This window comes from Acinonyx jubatus, chromosome B1 (assembly GCF_027475565.1).
Source record: "Acinonyx jubatus isolate Ajub_Pintada_27869175 chromosome B1, VMU_Ajub_asm_v1.0, whole genome shotgun sequence".
NCBI lineage: Eukaryota > Metazoa > Chordata > Mammalia > Carnivora > Felidae > Acinonyx > Acinonyx jubatus.
In genome coordinates, this window is record NC_069382.1 from 191,798,198 (window position 1) to 191,816,179 (window position 17,982).

The following is a 17,982-nucleotide window of genomic DNA, read 5'->3' on the forward strand; positions in this document are numbered from 1 at the left end:
AGGTAGCTTCCGGCAAATGGGTCTTGTGACTCAGTAAAGAGGTGGGAGCCCTCTTTTTCTTCATTCGTTGGAACACCATGATCTTGTTAGGATAATGAGAGAGCTGTGTTCACCCAAACAAACAAACGTAGCTCACAGAGAGAAAAAAACACATGTGTGCACGCTAGGGTAAGCCCAGAGCTGAGCCACACTCTCTACCTGCAAAGCAAACACAAAAAGCATCTCTTAACAGTCTCCGGCTTGACAGATCATTAGGTATTCCATCATTATGCCCCCAACTTTCATAAACGAGATACCTTTAGATACTTTCTGCTCTAATTTTAATTGTGGCTCCCCCCCAAATATATTGAAACACTAGCCCCCAGTACCTTATAATGTGACCTTAACTTGGAAATAGGGTCTTTGCTGAGGAAATTCGGGAAGATGAGGTTAGACTGTAGTAGGGTAGGCCCTTCATCCAACATGACTGGTGTCCTTATTAGAAGCGTAGAGACATAGGGGCCCCGGGGTGGCTCAGTAGGTTAAGCGCCCAACTTTGGTTCAGGTCATGATCTCACGTTTCGCGTGTTCGAGCTCCACGTCAGGTTCTGTGCTGAGAGCTCGGAGCCTAGAGCCTGCTTTGGATTCTGTGTTTCCCTCTCTCTCTGCCCCTCCCCCGCTCACGGTCAGTCTCTCTCTGTCTCTCAAACATAAATAAATGTTAAAAACAAAAATTTTAAATGAAAAAAAGACACAGACACGGAGACATGCACAGAAAATGCTATGTGACAATCGAGACAGAGGCTGGAGTGATAAGGTTGTAAGCCATAGCCCTTCGAGCATCGCCAGCAACACCAGAAGCCAAGAGAACGGAATGGAACAGGTTCTTCCCTAGAGCCTTCAGAGCAAGCACCGCCCTGCTGACACAGTTCTGGAACTTCCCACCTCCAGAACCGTGAGGGAATAAATTTTCTGTTTTTTAATGTTTATTTATTTTTGAGAGAGAGACAGAGCATGAGTAGGGTCAAGGTAGAGAGAGGGGGACACACAGAATCCGAAGGAGGCTCCAGGCTCTGAGTTGTAAGTACAAGTCTGACATGGAGCTTGAACTCATGAACCACGAGATCATGACCTGAGCCAAAGTCAGACACTTAACCGACTGAGCCACCCAGGCGCCCCAAATTTTCTGGTTTTTTTCAGCCACTCAGTTTGTGGTATTTATTGTGGAAGCCCTGAGAAACAAAAACACCTTCCAACTCCAAGAAGAACAAAGAAATCAGGCCTGGGACAAGGAAAGGAAAAGGGAACTGAGTGCAAACCAAATCGGCCAGTGTTCCGGGCCTCCCCCACCAGGCAGGCTGAGCCTGAAATTCAGGTTTGAAAAATGGTCCCTCCCGTCATACGGCTGTGGAGAAAGAGTGAAGCAGGAAAGCCACCTTTATTGCTGACCTGGCATCATAAAAATAATTAGCAAATTGCCACAAGGTGCTTCCGGAAGGTGATTCAGATGTCACTGCCGTTCGGCCTGGGAGAGCAGCCGCCAGCCTGCTAATGCATCACTTTCCGAGCAAACGGCCGTGTTTATGAGCAGATTTTCCTCTGAATTGTTCTCCACAGCACAGAACTTCTTTTCTGCACCGAGGACATCCAGACTCAGCTCACAGAGAACACTCTCAGGTGAGCAGTGAAGGTCACATCTAAGTGGATGCGACAGCTCCAGTCAGGTTCCAAAGCCAAAGGGCAGCAGGTGGGGTCACCTGGGGTCATCTTTCTGGGGACCAGTAAGATCGGTGGGGCAGCTTCCCAGAAACGGGCCGTTGTCCAGGAAGTTCAGAGGGCAGGCTGCGGGCTCTCAAAGTCAGTATCTGCAGAGTTTCACAGGCCTAGAAGCATCTAGAAAAGGAAAAGTTCAGTGCCTTGCTCTAAACCTGTTTGGTTAGGGCGCCTGGGTGGCTCAGTCGGTTAAGCGTCCGACTTCCGCCAGGTCACGATCTCGCGGTCCGTGAGTTCAAGCCCCGCGTCGGGCTCTGGGCTGATGGCTCAGGGCCTGGAGCCTGCTTCCGATTCTGTGTCTCCCTCTCTCTCTGCCCCTCCCCCGTTCATGCTGTCTCTCTCTGTCTCAAAAATAAATAAACATAAAAAAATAATTTAAAAAAAAATGAGATTGGAGGCAAGGGGAGGAGACACAGAATAAAATGGATTCTCTGCCCAGTATGGGAACAGAAGAGAAGGCAAAGCAAGTCTTTAGACAAAGATACTAATCAAGTCAACCCAGTCAAGTTACAGAACCATTCTCGTTTCTCTCTTCCGAGTCTCTGATCCACAGGAGGGAAATCCATTGAGAGCTTTCAACAAAAAGCAACTCATTTAGGATTACTGGAGAGCTTCTTTCTCCCGTTTGGGACATATAAAATGACTCACTCCCCTGCTTTTAAGTCAAAAACAGGGAGCTTAATTCAATAAGCTCCACAAATGGTTAAATAAATTATGGTATGACCATAAATTAGAATAGTATGCTCTTATTAAAAGTGATATTTTCATGAATATTTAATGCCATGAGACAATGCTAATAAGAGAAGCTTAAGCATAAAAGATAGTATCCCAGGGGCGCCTGGGTGGCTCAGTCGGTCCAACTTCGGCTCAGGTCATGATCTCACAGTTTGTGAGTTCAAGCCCTGAGTCGGGCTCTGTGCTGACAGATTGGAGCCTAGAGACTGCTTCAGATTCTGTGTCTCCCTCTCTCTGTCCCTTTCCCGCTCATGCTCTGTCTCTCTCTCAGAAAATGAATAAACGTTAAAAAAAAAAATTAAAAGATAGGATTCTAACGTGTCTGTATAAGAGAATACTATTTCTTTAAAATATACATAATGTCGGGGCACCTGGATGGCTCAGTCAGTTAAATGTCAGACTCTTGGTTTCAGCTCAGGTCATGATCTCGTGGCTTCATGGGTTTGATCTCCGTTTCACAGAGCCTGCTTGGGATTCTCTCTCTCCCTCTCTCTCTGTCCCTCCCCCACTTGTGCTGTCTCTGTCTCTCTCAAAATAAATAAATAAAAACAAAACAAATATAATAAAATAAAATAAAATAAATAAATAAAAAATATATATAAAGTCTGTCGATAGAATGGAAAAGAGAGTGAAATGAAACATAGCAAAATCATTAATAGGGTTATCTCTGGGTGAAGTCATAGTTGATTTTCATTTTTTATTTACAGTTTTATCTTTTTTAAAAAAATTTAAAGATGTTTACATGTTTTTGAGAGAGAAACAGAGCACAAGTGTGGGAGGGGCAGAGAGAGAAAGGGAGACAAAGAATCCGAAGCAGGCTCCAGGCTCTGAGCTGTCAGCACAGAGCCTGATGTGGGGCTCAAACCCACGAACCGTGAGATCATGACCTGAGCCGAAGTCGGACGCTCAACTGACTGAGCCACCCAGGCACCCCTACAATTTTCCGTATCTTTAAACACATTTTACAAAAGCCAAATAATATTTCATAGCAAGAAAAAAAATTAATCAATGTGTTTTAATTCTTCTGGTAAATACTAAATAAGAATATTGAGCAGTGAACCACGAGAGCCACGCTCCCACGCCAGCTCTGTATCAAAGCCCTTCCCTGGGCCATTCTTCAGTTTCCTCACCGACAAAACACGGAGACTATTGTTCATATCTAGGGTTCTGTGCTTCCATTATACCCCATGCCCCTTAGTGAACACAGGCCAACAGGAGACACGAGGAAGAAATTGAAAGGAACAGGAGATACACAGGGGTCAGACGGGGAAGAAAAATAGAGAGAGAAGTAAGGGAGCTAAGGAGAGAGGGATATAGACAAAGCAGGTGTGAGCGCAGAAGATTTTTCAGATGAATACTGATTTTAAACAGTTCACTGGGCCCTGTGTTCAAGTCACAGTCCTGAGAAACTGATTCTTCACAGATCTTCATCTGCTTTAATTATTAAAACTCTAACCATCTTGCCTAACGAGTTCACCACCCAAGCCCACCAGGATGGAAATGAATCCCTGTGCTAAAGCAGGGGTAACTAGAGAAATAGGATGAATTTGAACTGAAATCTGGATCTAGTGCCTCGGGCTGGAAATGAGTCACCCTCGAAAGAAAGCAATTATTTGTGTTATCTGCCCACGTCACCTTTGGCCTTCTGTTTATGTGGAAAACAATTCAGTTACAGATGGAACCGATTAACGCCATTCCAGCAAAACACTCACCGGTCCTTTCTCTCCAGGCCCCCCCACGGTAGGTAGGGGCTTGGGGACAGAGCTCCCTGCTCGGGAGCACCATGTGGGAGATAGTCCTTTTCACTCTGCTAACAAAACTGAGATCTCCCTGTTCTGTCTCTGTTATGTCCTTCAAAGCATCCAGCTATTTGAAACAGAACACAATAAATACCTGTATTCTCGGATGATCATAATTTTTCAAGCCTAGAGAATTTCATGGAAAATCAGAGGCCATCGAAATCAAGGAACAAAGTATGGTAGAGCTTCAGTCAGAAGCCAGAGAATGGCTGGACCATTATATTATCAGATGAAATTTCTTAATTCCATACAAGTACACACCCCTTCCGAGTCTACACTCATTCATACCCTTGGGGTAGGGAGGAAAGCATTGACTTTCTGAATTTACAGAGGCCACTCAGATTTCAGTATTCTCTTTGGGGAGACTTAAAGCGGAATCTCCGCCTGACAAGTTTTTACTCATTTCTGCAAGAAGCATTGAATGAAGTGGTTGAGAAAGCAGGTTCCGGGGCCAGATGTCTAGGTTCAAATTCTGTCTCTGGCACACACTAGTTACTTAGCCTCTCTATGCCTCAATGTCCCCATTTTTTTAAGAGAGAGAGAGAGAGAGAGAGAGAGAGTATGTGTGCATGTGCATGTGAGTGGGGGAGGGGCAGAGGAAGAGAGCATCTGAAGCAGGCTCCACGCTCAGCACCGAGCCCAACACAGGGCTTGATCTCACGACTATGTGATCATGACCTGAGCTGAAATCAAGAGGCAGACGCTTAACTGACTGAGCCACCCAGGCGCCCCTCAATTTTCTCAATTATTCAATGGCACCATATAGGAGCGTCATAAAAATCAAATAATTAAGCTCTTTATCTGGTCCCTGACACAGTACCTGAAATTGATTTAAGGAAATGGAGTAATCAGCATCCCCTATTTGATTATAGATGTGCTTAAAATGTGTCCCTCCATCTAATTTCTAACTTTGAAAGTTAGTCAATTTGTTTATTATTCACATCAGGAAGTATTTGAGCCCTAATAGGAATGGGAGAGCCCCACAGGAGAAGAGGCAACCTTCAGTGTATTCATACAATGGAACACTACTCAGCAATAAGATTTAAAAAAAAAAAAAAAAAACCCTGCTTCATGCAATAATATAATTCAACTCACACAGATGTGCTATGAAAGAAGCCAGATGCAGAGAAGTACCTGCATCTGACTCCACCAAATGAAGTTCAAAACCAGGCAAACTTAGTCAATGATGGCTAAGGCCAGAATTGTGGGGACCGACCATCACGATTTGCCTGGGACGTTCCCAATTTCCTCACAGAAAGTTTCTCATGCCAGGAAACCCCTTAGTTCCAGGTAAATTGTGACCATTGGTCACCCTATTACTAACCCATAAGAGGAGGTTACAGACTAGAAAGAGTCACAGAAGAAACCCATTGGGACTGGGAATGACGAACTTGATTTTCACTGGTTGCAGACTGCGTAGACCTGTGAAAATCATCATGCTGATGATTAGCATACTCCATTCACTGTAATGTACGTATATCCTGCCCTTAAAAAAAAAAAAATAGACCTGAATCTAGAAAGGATGATAAGCAGTTGGAGAAATGAGATGGTCAACAGTGCAGGAGATGGTACCCAAAGTGGGTATTTCCCCTCCAGACCCCTATGGATCTCTTCATCCACCCCCTTCTCTGTCCTTCCCTTACATCTGACTCCTGGACCCCAGGTCCTGGCACCACATCTGTCCTCAAGGAAGGAAGAGATGGCTAAAGGAGTCAGAGTTCAGCAATCCCTGGGCTTTTTATTCATGGTCCAAACCACTTGTGGAAGGCAAGTCAGTTACAGAGAGTACTGATTAACTCCATTCTTAAAATACTCGCAGGCCTTCCCAGACCTGCAGGCACTGGTGACTTGGGGACAAAACTCCCTCCTGTCTGAGGGCCTCAATTCGCTCAAGAATACAATGTGGGAAACAGTCATCTCTCCCACAAAGCCCCTGGGGTGATACCCCCACCCAATCCAGAGCCACTTCCCAAACTAGTCAACACTCACTCGTTCTGCCCCAATTCTCTATGGCTTCAGTCACCTTTCCATGGACCTGGTTTCCACCCCAACCCAGCCCCTTCAGACTGGTGCTTCGGTCATGCTGTTTGGCTCTCTCAAGCCAGTTTCACCTCTGAAAACTTCTGGAAGGGATAGAATTTAATCTCCAGACCCGATGTGCTTGAACATCCTCTCCATCACCATAGTCACTACTCCTACCACTGGAGAAATCTCCTGGTGGCCTTAAAAATCCGGCCCCCATCCTCTGTGTCCCTTGAAAGAACTAGGTCGGGGTGGTTAGTAAGTATTTGGCGTATACACCTTCAGTCCGCCCTACCACACCCTCAACGGACATCACTCATCAATGCTGACTCTCCTCTTTGGATATGGATGAGGTCTTGGAGTCCTCATTAGCCTAGAGCTCTGTGTGTGATTCATGGATGAGAGAAGATGAAACCTACCCGTTATCCTCATACTGGCTTCCAAGTTCACAGAGGGACCTAATTAGCTTTGTGCATGGCCATGGAAGCAAAGGCAAATAGTGCCTGCAGTCTGGCCAGTGTATGTGCGACTTATAGATGCCCTAAGCCCCATAGTTTCATGAAATGAACTTGGCCACTCATCCAAGCAACTGGTCTGGTTGGGGTAGGCTTCCCATCCTAAGGTCCTGACCATTCCAAGTCTGACCTGCCCCACTGGCCAGTGCACGTTATTTGCCAATGACACCGTGGCAGAATAGCTCCTCTCCTTCTTTACCTCATTTTATCACTTGTATTATTTTTTATTGGTGTACTGATATCAATAAAATGCACCCGTCTGAAATGCTTAGCTCAGAGTTTTGCCAGCTGTACCACCACCCCTTGTAATCACCACCCACAACAAGGCAGAACACTTTCTAGCCCCTCCAGAGTTCCTTGCCGGTGAAACATCTCCCATCACGGTGAAAAGCCGGCAGAAGTTGTCCGTTCCCTTTACGGGGATGGGATGAGATTCCTAGCTGGCTTGTTAAATTGCCCTCATTCACGGGACTCATCCAACTACGGCTATAACCTCAAACAGCACCTTGTAATTTTCCATCTAAAACAAAGAAAACTCCATTTTGTTTCTGTCCCTGAACTGTTGAGTTTTATCTCCCTAGGCTTCGTTGACCTTCTAAAGGTTTTTTATATGTTTTCTTATATCCTGGTTTCTCCACTTATTTTCTTTACTGAAGTATCAGTTTTTCAGGATGGACTGTGTAAGTCCTTTTATGGTGTTGCACGGCAATCTTATATATTAGGTTTCTTGTGGGAGAGCTGTAAACTCGGGAGATTGTGGTAGGTATGGTGCTTGGGACCTGCCATGATATTTTTTCTGTCTCGCTCCCTGTACTATCACACAGTATTAGAGTCTCTGCCTTAAAATCCATCTGGTTCTCGACCTGTGGGCTCTGTGTGATGGTCCACATAACCTTTCCGTGCTGCTCCAGCAATTTCTCAAATTCGTCAACCCCACAAAAAGAGAAGCGTTTGTTAGAAATGCAAAAAGAGTCACGAAGTGGCCTCCTCGCTTCACAAGGCAAGGTCGTTTTGCCAGATGATGAAGGACTTTCGGGTCTGGTGGCTCCAGATAATTGTCAACCTCTACGCCCAAGCAAGTTGAGAAAATGTTTCCAGGTATTTCCACGATACCCAACCTGCTCCATCTGAAAGGAAACGGACATAGACAAAAGCATGAAGGAGAGGGCGGAGGTCCTGTCCCTTTTGCTTTGCCATTTCGCACAGTGGCGTTTTTCAGACCCTCATTGCTGCCGGCCTGGATTATTCCAACAGCCTCCTCATCGGTTCCCTGCCACTGGTCTCCCCCCGTCTCTGTCCTCTCTGCCCCTCACCATGGCTGCCTAGGTCATTCTGCAATGGCTTCCCCATGACGGCAAAGGAAGACCGAACCCCACCGTGCTGTTCAAGGATCGCCAGAGACTGGCTCGCCTCTCCCCTGCCTCCTCCGTTCCACTCTTCCTGCTCCACCTAAGTGTTGTCTTCTGCTCTGCCAGACCCTCCGACATCCACAGCTGCTGTTTCTTCTGCCTGACATTTGTTTCGCTCTCTCTCCTTCGAGTTCGCTCTGCATCAGCACGAATTAACTGGTATAACATCTCCTCTGAAACTCTTTCCAAACACTTTTGGATAGCTCACGTCTCCATGCCTGCGCCCCAGGAGTCCTCTGTCGTGGCCCGTTCAGTGCTCCTGCACTCACCTCCCACAACCCAGGGGCACTATTCCCATTGAACACAGGGACTCCCTGGCCGTATCCAACATGGCAGCGCTGAGCCTCTGCACCCCAATCAGTTGGGCACCCCGCTGTCTCCCAGGCCCCTCCCTTCCCACCCCCGCAGCAAACCCCCCACTTGTAGCCACGACCACAGCTCTTTTTCAGAGGCTCTCTCCTCCGCTGCTGGGTCCTCAGGTTGCCTCCTGGGTCCGCCCATCCTTCCAGCGTACTGGGTCCACCAGACGAACCCCTTTGGCAGATTCTGTGTTTTGGGATTCGCAAGCGTCTGTTTTTCCAACAGTTCTCAAGTTTACCTCCGTCTGGGGCGGTATCACTGACTTTCAGCAGGGCCATTTCTGCCACGGATAGGCAGCACCAAGCCCCAAAACTCCACCCTGGCCAGAGTCCCGGGCTTCATTGCAAAGATGAGAATTCAGCCACAGTGTGGCAATAAGGAAGAGTCGGGGATCCCTTGCCTCTTGAGTCTCAGCATTTGCTCTTTGCAGACCCCGTCACACCTCTACTTCCTTGAACCTTTTCTCTCTCCCCAGGTGGGGTGACTTCTCTTTGAACGCCCATTTTCCTACCAGGCTCAGTGGCATTTAGGTTAATTTCATATATATATATATATATATATATATATATATATATATATATATAATATAATTTATTGTCCCAGTTCAACTTGGCGTTATCCTGGCTGCTGCTTCTAGCAGAGGCTTTAGGAGAATGAATTAGAAGCCGTTAGCCCTGTTATTTGACGTCTTTGGATAGGCACATACTGTTTGTTTCTAGGTTTGGCCAAGCCAAGGGCACTGACAGGTTGGTCAGTGGGGTTGCTGCATAAGCAAGGAGGAAGGCAAATTTGCATAAGGCTCTATTAAAAAAAAAATCTAACTACAAGACACTCAACAGCCAAACTATGCTGTGAGTAGATATCACCTAATAACAGAAACTTCAAAGCAGGAGACCCACCTGGCCATGGAACTGGCCCCAGGGGATTGTGTTAACCAGTTTCTGCTTGGATCATGGGCATCTTGGGATCCTTGTTCTAAGGTCTTCCCATTCTTAGGGAGGAGAGGGCTGGTTAAAAAAATACACACACACACACACACACACACACACACACAACCACACTTTTTCTCAATCGGCTAAATTATAAGGTGTATATAGCAATTATCCATTTAACGCTTTTTAGGCAAATACACCTACACATTAATGAATAGTTTGGAGTTAAGAAATATTTATCTTTAGTTGGGACGTGCATTCTCAAATAAAAAACAAAAATTAAACCAAAACCCTTTTTTGAAACATAAGGATCTATGAGCTACTTTGTTGGTTTCATTACTACACAATTTCTGCAAACGTGAGAAGCGTTGCTTCCAAAAACCTGGAAGAACAAGTCATACAAATGCCCAGGTTGGTGTCTCTGATCAATAGACAATCTCTTTGGCAGGGAGCGTCCTCCACCGTGAATCAGGCTGTATTTTCCTTTACAGGTTGGGGGCTGCAGATTCTCAGTTTATTCGCAGAGAAGTAAAGTGTCCCAAAATCGTATGTGAAAAGCAGATGTACTGTGAGAGAGGGGAGGATGGGAACAGTGGAGAAGGAGACTTTAGTTTTATTTCCTGAACGTGGCAGAGCTTCATTCTCTCTGCTCTCGAACTTGGTCCTGTGGCAACCTTGAGTCAGCCACTTTCTGGGACAGCCCATAGCCCCAGAGAGTCCATCTGCCTGACTGAATTTTTCCTCACAAAAAAAAACAAAAAACAAAAAAAACAAAAAAACACCACCAACTTTCTCTTTTGAAACCTCTTATAGCCAAGTGACATAATTTGTCTCTTGCTCTGGAGTCTTTGCTCTGCCAGATAGCTAAAGGCGGTTGAGGTGTCTGCCTCTGGATCTTTGGCCAAGTTCAGATCATATCCCATTCTTCTTCATTCATCATAAATCAGTTCTTCTGGTTTTTTAACCACCCTGTTGTTGTGTTCTAAACTGGCTCCAGGGCAAAAAATCAATTAGGAAAAGTTTGTAAAGTGCTTTAAAAAGTAGGAAATGTAAACATTAAAAATAATAATAATAAAAAAAGGGGGTGCCTGGGTGGCTCAGTCGGTTAAGCATCCGACTTCGGCTCAGATCATGATTTCGCCATTGGCGAGTTCAAGCCCCACATTGGGCTCTGCGCTGACAGCTCAGAGCCTGGAGCCTGCTTCGGATTCTGTGTCTCCCTCTCTGCTCCTGCACCACCTGTGCTCGGTCTCTCTTTCTCTCTTTCTCAAGAATAAATAAACATTAAAAAAAATTTTTTTTAAAGAAAGTAGAAAGCGTGGATGAGCTCATCCCATTACAGAAACAGGGCAGTGCACTTACCCGTGAATCTGGGGGTCTAGGTGTGGTCTTTGCATGCACAGGAGCTTACTTCTAATAAATTTTACCGTAATCTTCCTGAAGTGGATTGATTCATTTCCCCTTTGACATGTCTCTTATTTTTGAGAAGCAAAACCAAATCATATTTCTCTGAAATATTTGTTTGGGTTGAAGGATAAGGACAGCCCTATTTTTACAGAGGGAGAGATTGTATTTGGATATGAACCTTCTGATGGCTGAAGAAGAAAAAGAAGCAGTCATCAACAAAACAAGACTGGAGATTCCATCGATGGAAATCTTCAGGAAAACAAACACGCAAAAAGAGAGCATGCTTGAATTAAGACCAGGGAGAGCAAACAGGCCTCGGGTTAAGTTGAATTCTGATCAGTTCTGATCAATTGGTAACAGCTGTCTATAAAAATGGTTGTAAAAGAATGTGGAGGCAATGTCCAGGGTCGGTGGGAAAGTGTCACGATCAATTAGCAATGTCTTCCCTGAGCGTAGAGGAGAAAGACAGAGCCTTGCATGGTACCTACCTGCCTTTAGATGTTAAGAAACCTGGAGGTAGGATTTATAGGTGCTCCCCTGACACAAGACACACATTCTCCTGCTGTAGAAGACTCCGCATTTTGATTAACACAGCATTGCATAGGCTCCACGTTCCATACAGAATATGTGGCCCATCAGCTAACATGAACTGCGTGACTGTTCCATACAGAGATCTTTGCTAAGCTCCTGGAGATGGTGAGCAAATGCCTTCCGCTTGTATTGCACTGAAGTTTACAAACATTTAACATCTATGTTTTCTTTATTTCACACTCCTTTCATTTTTCAACAAGTGTATCTTGTGCCTCCTAGGAGTCAGTTAGTATACTATGAGCTGGACACATTGCTGCCTTGAAAATAAAATATAGGCCCTGCCTCTTGATTTCACATGTTCATAAAGGATAGGAAGGAGGAAGACATAGATATGGAACCCAATTTGGAGATGGGAAAACTGATATTCAAATAGCATATGTAACTCATAAATTGTAATTTTTTTTTAAGTTTTTCACGTTTATTTACTTCTGAGAGACACACACCCAGCGTGAGCAGGGCAGGGGCAGAGAGAGAGGAGACACAGAATCCAAAGCAGGCTACAGGCTCTGAGATGTCAACACAGAGCCTGACGCGGGGCTTGAACTCACGAGCTGTGAAATCATGACCTGAGCTAAAGTCAGATGCTTAACCTGCTGAGCCACCCAGGCACCCCAAATAACTCATAAATTTAAAGAGGAGAGGAGAGGAGAGGAGAGGAGAGGAGAGGAGAGGAGAGGAGAGGAGAGGAGAGGAAAGAAAGGAAAGGAAAGGAAAGGAAAGGAAAGGAAAGGAAAGGAAAGGAAAGGAAAGGAAAGGAAAGGAAAGGAAAGGAAAGGGACGTGTGGAAGAATAGGACTCTAGGCAATATCTCCCAGTGTCATTTCTTTCCATCTAGTCCTGGGCTTCTGCTTCCTTGTCTTGTGTAACCCTGATCCCAGAGCTGGTGGCCTCCTGCTTCCCCTGCTCTGGCAACCCTGAGGACTGCTCATCTGCTGGGCAACGCTGACATTCTGGGGCTTCTCCAGTGACACCCTCAATGCCACAGATCCCTGATGGCTCCTTCAGAGAATGGGGCCCTAGATCTGGAAGGCAGAAGAGGGCTTTGCAAGCAATGTGGAGTCAAGCTTGACTTCAGACAGCAGATAAGATCTGCAGTGAAGAAGGGAGGGAAAGGCATTGCAAGTGGTTGGGGTGTGAGAGTGAGAAGCAGGGGGGGCCTGGGTGGCTCAGTTGGTTAAGCGTCAACTCTTGATTTTGGCTCAGGTCATGATCTCATGGTTCATGAGAGCCTGCTGGGGATTCTCTCCTTCTCCCTCTCTCTGTGCCTCCCTGCTTGCATTCTCAGTCTCTCCCTCTCTCTCACTCAAAATAAATGAATTGAAAAAAAAACCTTTAATAAAAAGAGTAAGAAGCAGAAAGGGCATGGGCTACATGTAAAGGTAGAAAATGACAAAATAAGTAAGTGCCTTCAGGGAACAATGAGTAGACAGGTTTAATCAACCCAAAGAAAAAAATTCATATATTTAGTGCCTGTATGCCACAGGCACTGAAAAATTTCACTTCATCCTCACAGCAGCTGCTTGAGTGAGGAAGGCAGACGTCTCCCCTCATTACACATGGGTGACTAATCCTTGTCGCTGGTCAGTAACGTGCCCAAGGTCACAGATTGGTAAGTGGCAGAGTCGGGATTCATACCCACCTCTTCCCCTCCCCACTGCCGAGCTCCCCCAGCTGAAAGCACATATGGTGAGCTCATGGTGAGTTTCATGGTGAAGCGTGCAAGGTCCTCAGGCACAAGTGGGTGAGGCCAGGGGAAAGAGTGAAAGCAGACATCAAACCAGGCTAGAGAGAACACAGGCAGACCAGTTTGACAGTCTGACACTGTTTGCTGTCTGCCAGTTTGACAATGTGGTCGTGACCCACCCGTGCCTGGTCCGTGATGTGTTCAGGGGAAGATGGGACACAGCTCTCCGTCAACAAACCCAAGCCTTGTCTGCCATGAAAAGGAATCCTTGACTGTTTCTACTTTGAGGAATGTTAAAAAATCTAGAGCTGAACTCCTCACATGTCCTCTATTACCTCCTGCTGCCTTCCCTTTATGGCCAAAGCCCTCGCTGCCCCTTTGCCTCTTGCTGAAGACACAGCTGGTTGACGTCTCCATAGGGACCCCTCTCCCTCATCTTTCCTGCCGACGCTGGGATTCACTCCTTTGCATCCCACCCTCCTCTGTAAGGCCACGTGCATCAGAGGAGGCAGGATGTACCCCGGTCTCAGCGGGTGACTCCTGCTTAATCTCAGCCAGTCACAGCGGCCCTATTCCCCTTACCTATGTGGACTTAGGAGTATGTCATGCAACTGGGCCGATGACATATGAGGATGAGTGTGCTTGGAAGCTTCTGGGAGATGGTTCTTCACTCTCAAGGGGATAAAGGAGGAAATGCCCTCTACTTCTTCTGGATTTTCTTGTTAATCTAGATGCGATACCTCGAACTGTGGCAGACGTGTTGCAAACATAACGGGACCAGGACGGACCAAGGCCACAGACTAGTTAGCGGCAGAGCCAGGATTCACACCAATCTAACGACATTGCTCTTACCTGCTCTTGACTGACATGTGATGTGTTGAAAGGAAGATGGTTCCTTGTGCTGATTCCCCGTCATGACAGTGTGTTTCTTGGGGCGGGGGGCGGGCCGAAGACAAATAAGAGGTTCAGAAAAGGGAGTATGGTCTATAGGCGAATGAGACAGAAAAAAACATTGGAAGAAGAATCACTCTAGTTACTAAATGGGTACCATATAACATCCTCTGAGAAGAAGGAAGAAGTAATAGAACTTCTGAAAATTTTTTTGGTGGTTGAACTATGTTTCTTGAATAGAAACCACTCAGAAACTAGACCACAGCGATCATAGCTTCAGTAGCATGAACACAGGCCTAAAGGAAATGAGTCACTGCCCAGGAGGCCACTGTCATGTGCATATTTGTTGATTTTGCCTGCTCTTCATTGTAGAACAGGGGTCGGCTAAGTGCAGCCCTGCGACCAAGTCAAGCCAGCCCCCTGTTTTTATAAATAAAGTTTTGTTGGGACACAGCCAAAGCCACTTGTTTACATGCTGTGCATGGCTGTCTTTGTGCTAAAATGTCAGAGGTGGGTAATTGCAGGAGACACCGTATGGCTCATAAAGCTGAAAGCACTTTCTATCTGGCCCTTTACAGAAAGTTTGCCACCCCTGATGTAGAAGGAGGAGAACTGATCTGACAGGCTGTGTACAAATTATATATATATATATATATATATATATATATATATATATATATATATACATATATATGAAATCTACAAATAAGATTTGGTAGCTGACTGCCTTGCTATAGCAAGGGCAGGATAAAGAGCCTTTGCTTTTTGCATCTGGCTGATCTCTATTGATTTCCACAGAACTTAGAGTCGATTTAATTTTAATAAAAATTAAAAATTAAAGTGGCAAAGTCCCTGCCCACGGTAGCTCACAGGTTACATATACTTTAACGGTGAGATTATTGCCATTGTATATATATCATGTACAGATATAGACACATACATGGCCAACCAAATGTAAAACTGACTCACATAAACCCATATGAATTCTGACCCACAATCCACAGCAGCCATCTCAAGAAACCAATCCATGACCTATAATAACCAGCTCAGGAAACCAACCTGTTACTACAAGTCAGGCTTGTGGGAGATGAGACCATCGTCTCCAGCACCCAGGCCAGGCCAAACAATAAATCCTGTAACAATCAACCGCAGTCAGGGCTTGATGAACGACTGACAGCTTTCCTAATGTTCATCCTCACTTGCAACAAAGGGCAAGAAAAAGCCAAATACGCATCCCACCCAATCACACAGGGTGCCTGGCTTCTAAATATCCTGCCTGCAGCTTCCCTGGGCCCACAGCCTACAATCAGGACATACCTGAAGCCTTCCCTGTTTTCCACTAAAACGCTTTCCCTGCCTGCCTTTGAGTCTTTGCCAAAACCCAAGTGATGGTGGCTGACTCTTTTGCTATCCCAAGTTCAGAATAAATAGCCTTTGCTTTCCCCATTTGATCTCTGTTTATTTGGCTGATCTCTGTTTATTTCTGCATGGCTTGGAATCAAAGAATCGGAGTTTTAATCCTGGATCTTCCACTCATTCCACACATGACATTGAATAACTTGCCTCACCAGTTAAAAAAAAAAAATGAAAGACGAGGCACCTAGGTGGCTCAGTTGGTTAGGCGTCCAACTTCGGCTCAGGTCATGATCTCACCGTTCGTGAATTCAAACCTCATGTCCGGTTCTGGACTGACACCTCGGAGCCTGGAGCCTGCTTTGGATTCTGTGTCTCCCTCTCTCTCTGCCCCTCCTCTGCTCACACTCTGTCTGTGTCTCTCTCAAAAATAGGGCACCCATTGGGATGACCACTGGGTATTCTATGGAAACCAATTTGACAATAAATTTCATTTAAATAAATAAATAGATAAACATTTTTAAAAATTTAAAAAAAAATAAGGAGGCAGCATCCCTACCCATAGTAGCCTATAGGCTACAAATACTTTAAGGGTGAGATTATTGCCATGCTAAAAGTATGTATAAAGGACAGAGGTAGTTCTGAAGAAGGAGTGACAGGGTGTATCTGGGTCATATATCTAGTAATTGCCTGGCATTGATTAATCAATAATCATTGTTATCTTTGGCCACTATTAATATAGTCATTGTGAAAATATCTCTCCCCTAAATTCACAAATTTCTTCCTTTCCAAGCAAAACTGTAAGCCACTCATTTCAAAATATGGTGTAGTCATTTGTTTGAAAATCCAATTTCACAAATGGCTCATCTGTTAAAGGAATATTTTAATGGATCTTGATTCAAACCTCACTTAAACCCTCTTTTCTAGGGTTTCCATTAGTGGAATCAGGTGAGTTTGTCCAAACACTGTCAGTTTGTTCTGTGGGTGCTTAGAAATTTCCACAAATAATACACTTCTGAGTATCTTGGATGTCTTTAATCTTTTGTAGAATACCTACCTACTCGATGTATGGTGTACAAAACAAAACACCAATCGTACAGAACCTCTACTAAGATCTCTTCGAGGGCCTTAAGTCATATTATCATAGTTTCATTGTCCATGAGCCTTCTATGAATGTCCTTAAAAAATGTTCATTGTTAAAAGAGGCTTTTAAAGACACAGTTTCCACTAGTTAAAAAAAGCAATACATGAATATTTATTTGGATTTTTCAGCTTTAGCGTGAATGTTATGTGACATATAAGCAAAGCCTAGCTTGGAAAATATCCCAGTTTTTCCTACTATATGCAAATGGAAAAGTACACTGGACACGTGTGGGGAGTCCTGGTATCCAGTCTGAAATCTACCCCTGACTAAGCTCTAGAGAGTAACACTACAACTTTGGATCACTATTTCCTGTCTTCTAGGCTATCACAAAGGTCCTCTTCAAGACTAAACAGCTATCATCAGTCAGCTCCATGAATTTTAAGAAATACTAGCAGAAAATGACATTGTCCAGACGCTCAACAGGATGGTTTCCATCAGGTGGAAGCTTAACCTCACAAAATTTCAACAATGTTCGCCCTAAGGAGCATTGGATTCAAAGTGGAACCTGGGACGATTTCTGTCCAGGCGGTGTTCCCAGATGGAACAATACATAGTTAGCAGCATCAGCGTGGATGATTGAAAAGGTCAATGTGGGAAAGGCCTTGACTCAGCCACTCATAGAGCAAGGGCTGAGCTAAGTTCTAGGGGTTTGGGAGTGAGCAAGACACCGCCCCTCGAGATGCCATAGCAAGTGAGGAGAGAAATGGTTTGCAAATGAAGAGAGACCATTGACTTGGCTCTGATTTCATTGTGAGACCCATTTAGTAAAGAAATGGATGATTCTTGTTATCATCCCACGCAGTATGGTGGTTACCAGTAATAAGTCTAGAACCATGCTTCCAGGGTTCAAATCCCTCCTTTGCCAGGGTCCAACTGTGTGATCTTGAGAATTACCTAAAAGTCCTCTGCCTCAGATTTTTCCTTATCCATAAAGCATGTGCAATAGTAATTAATATCTACCTCATGGAGTTTTCTGGGGATTAATTAGGCAGTATACATAAAGCACTTCATATGATACCTAATTGTGAGCACTTTGCAAGTATTGGTAGGTTTTAGTTCCCATTTTATTGAGCATTGTCTGAACAGTGGACATGCACGATGACATTTAGTCCTCACTAGGGTAGGTTCTAGTATTCTCACTTTATAAAGAAAGGGAGGGAGGGAGGAAGGATTAAAAAAAAAACTTCTGGAATTTTGCAATCTGCCAGTAAGACCTGAAGAAAAGGATATTCTCTTAATTTTTTAAAAGTATTTCCTCCCAACGTCTAGGGTCTAGTCCAGACTATTCTCTTTTCTCGTTTCACTGGAGCTCATAAACTCTATGAGGTCATGTTCAACCTTAAAGGAGAAATCTCATCTGGCTCTCTCATACAATGCTGTCATTTCTA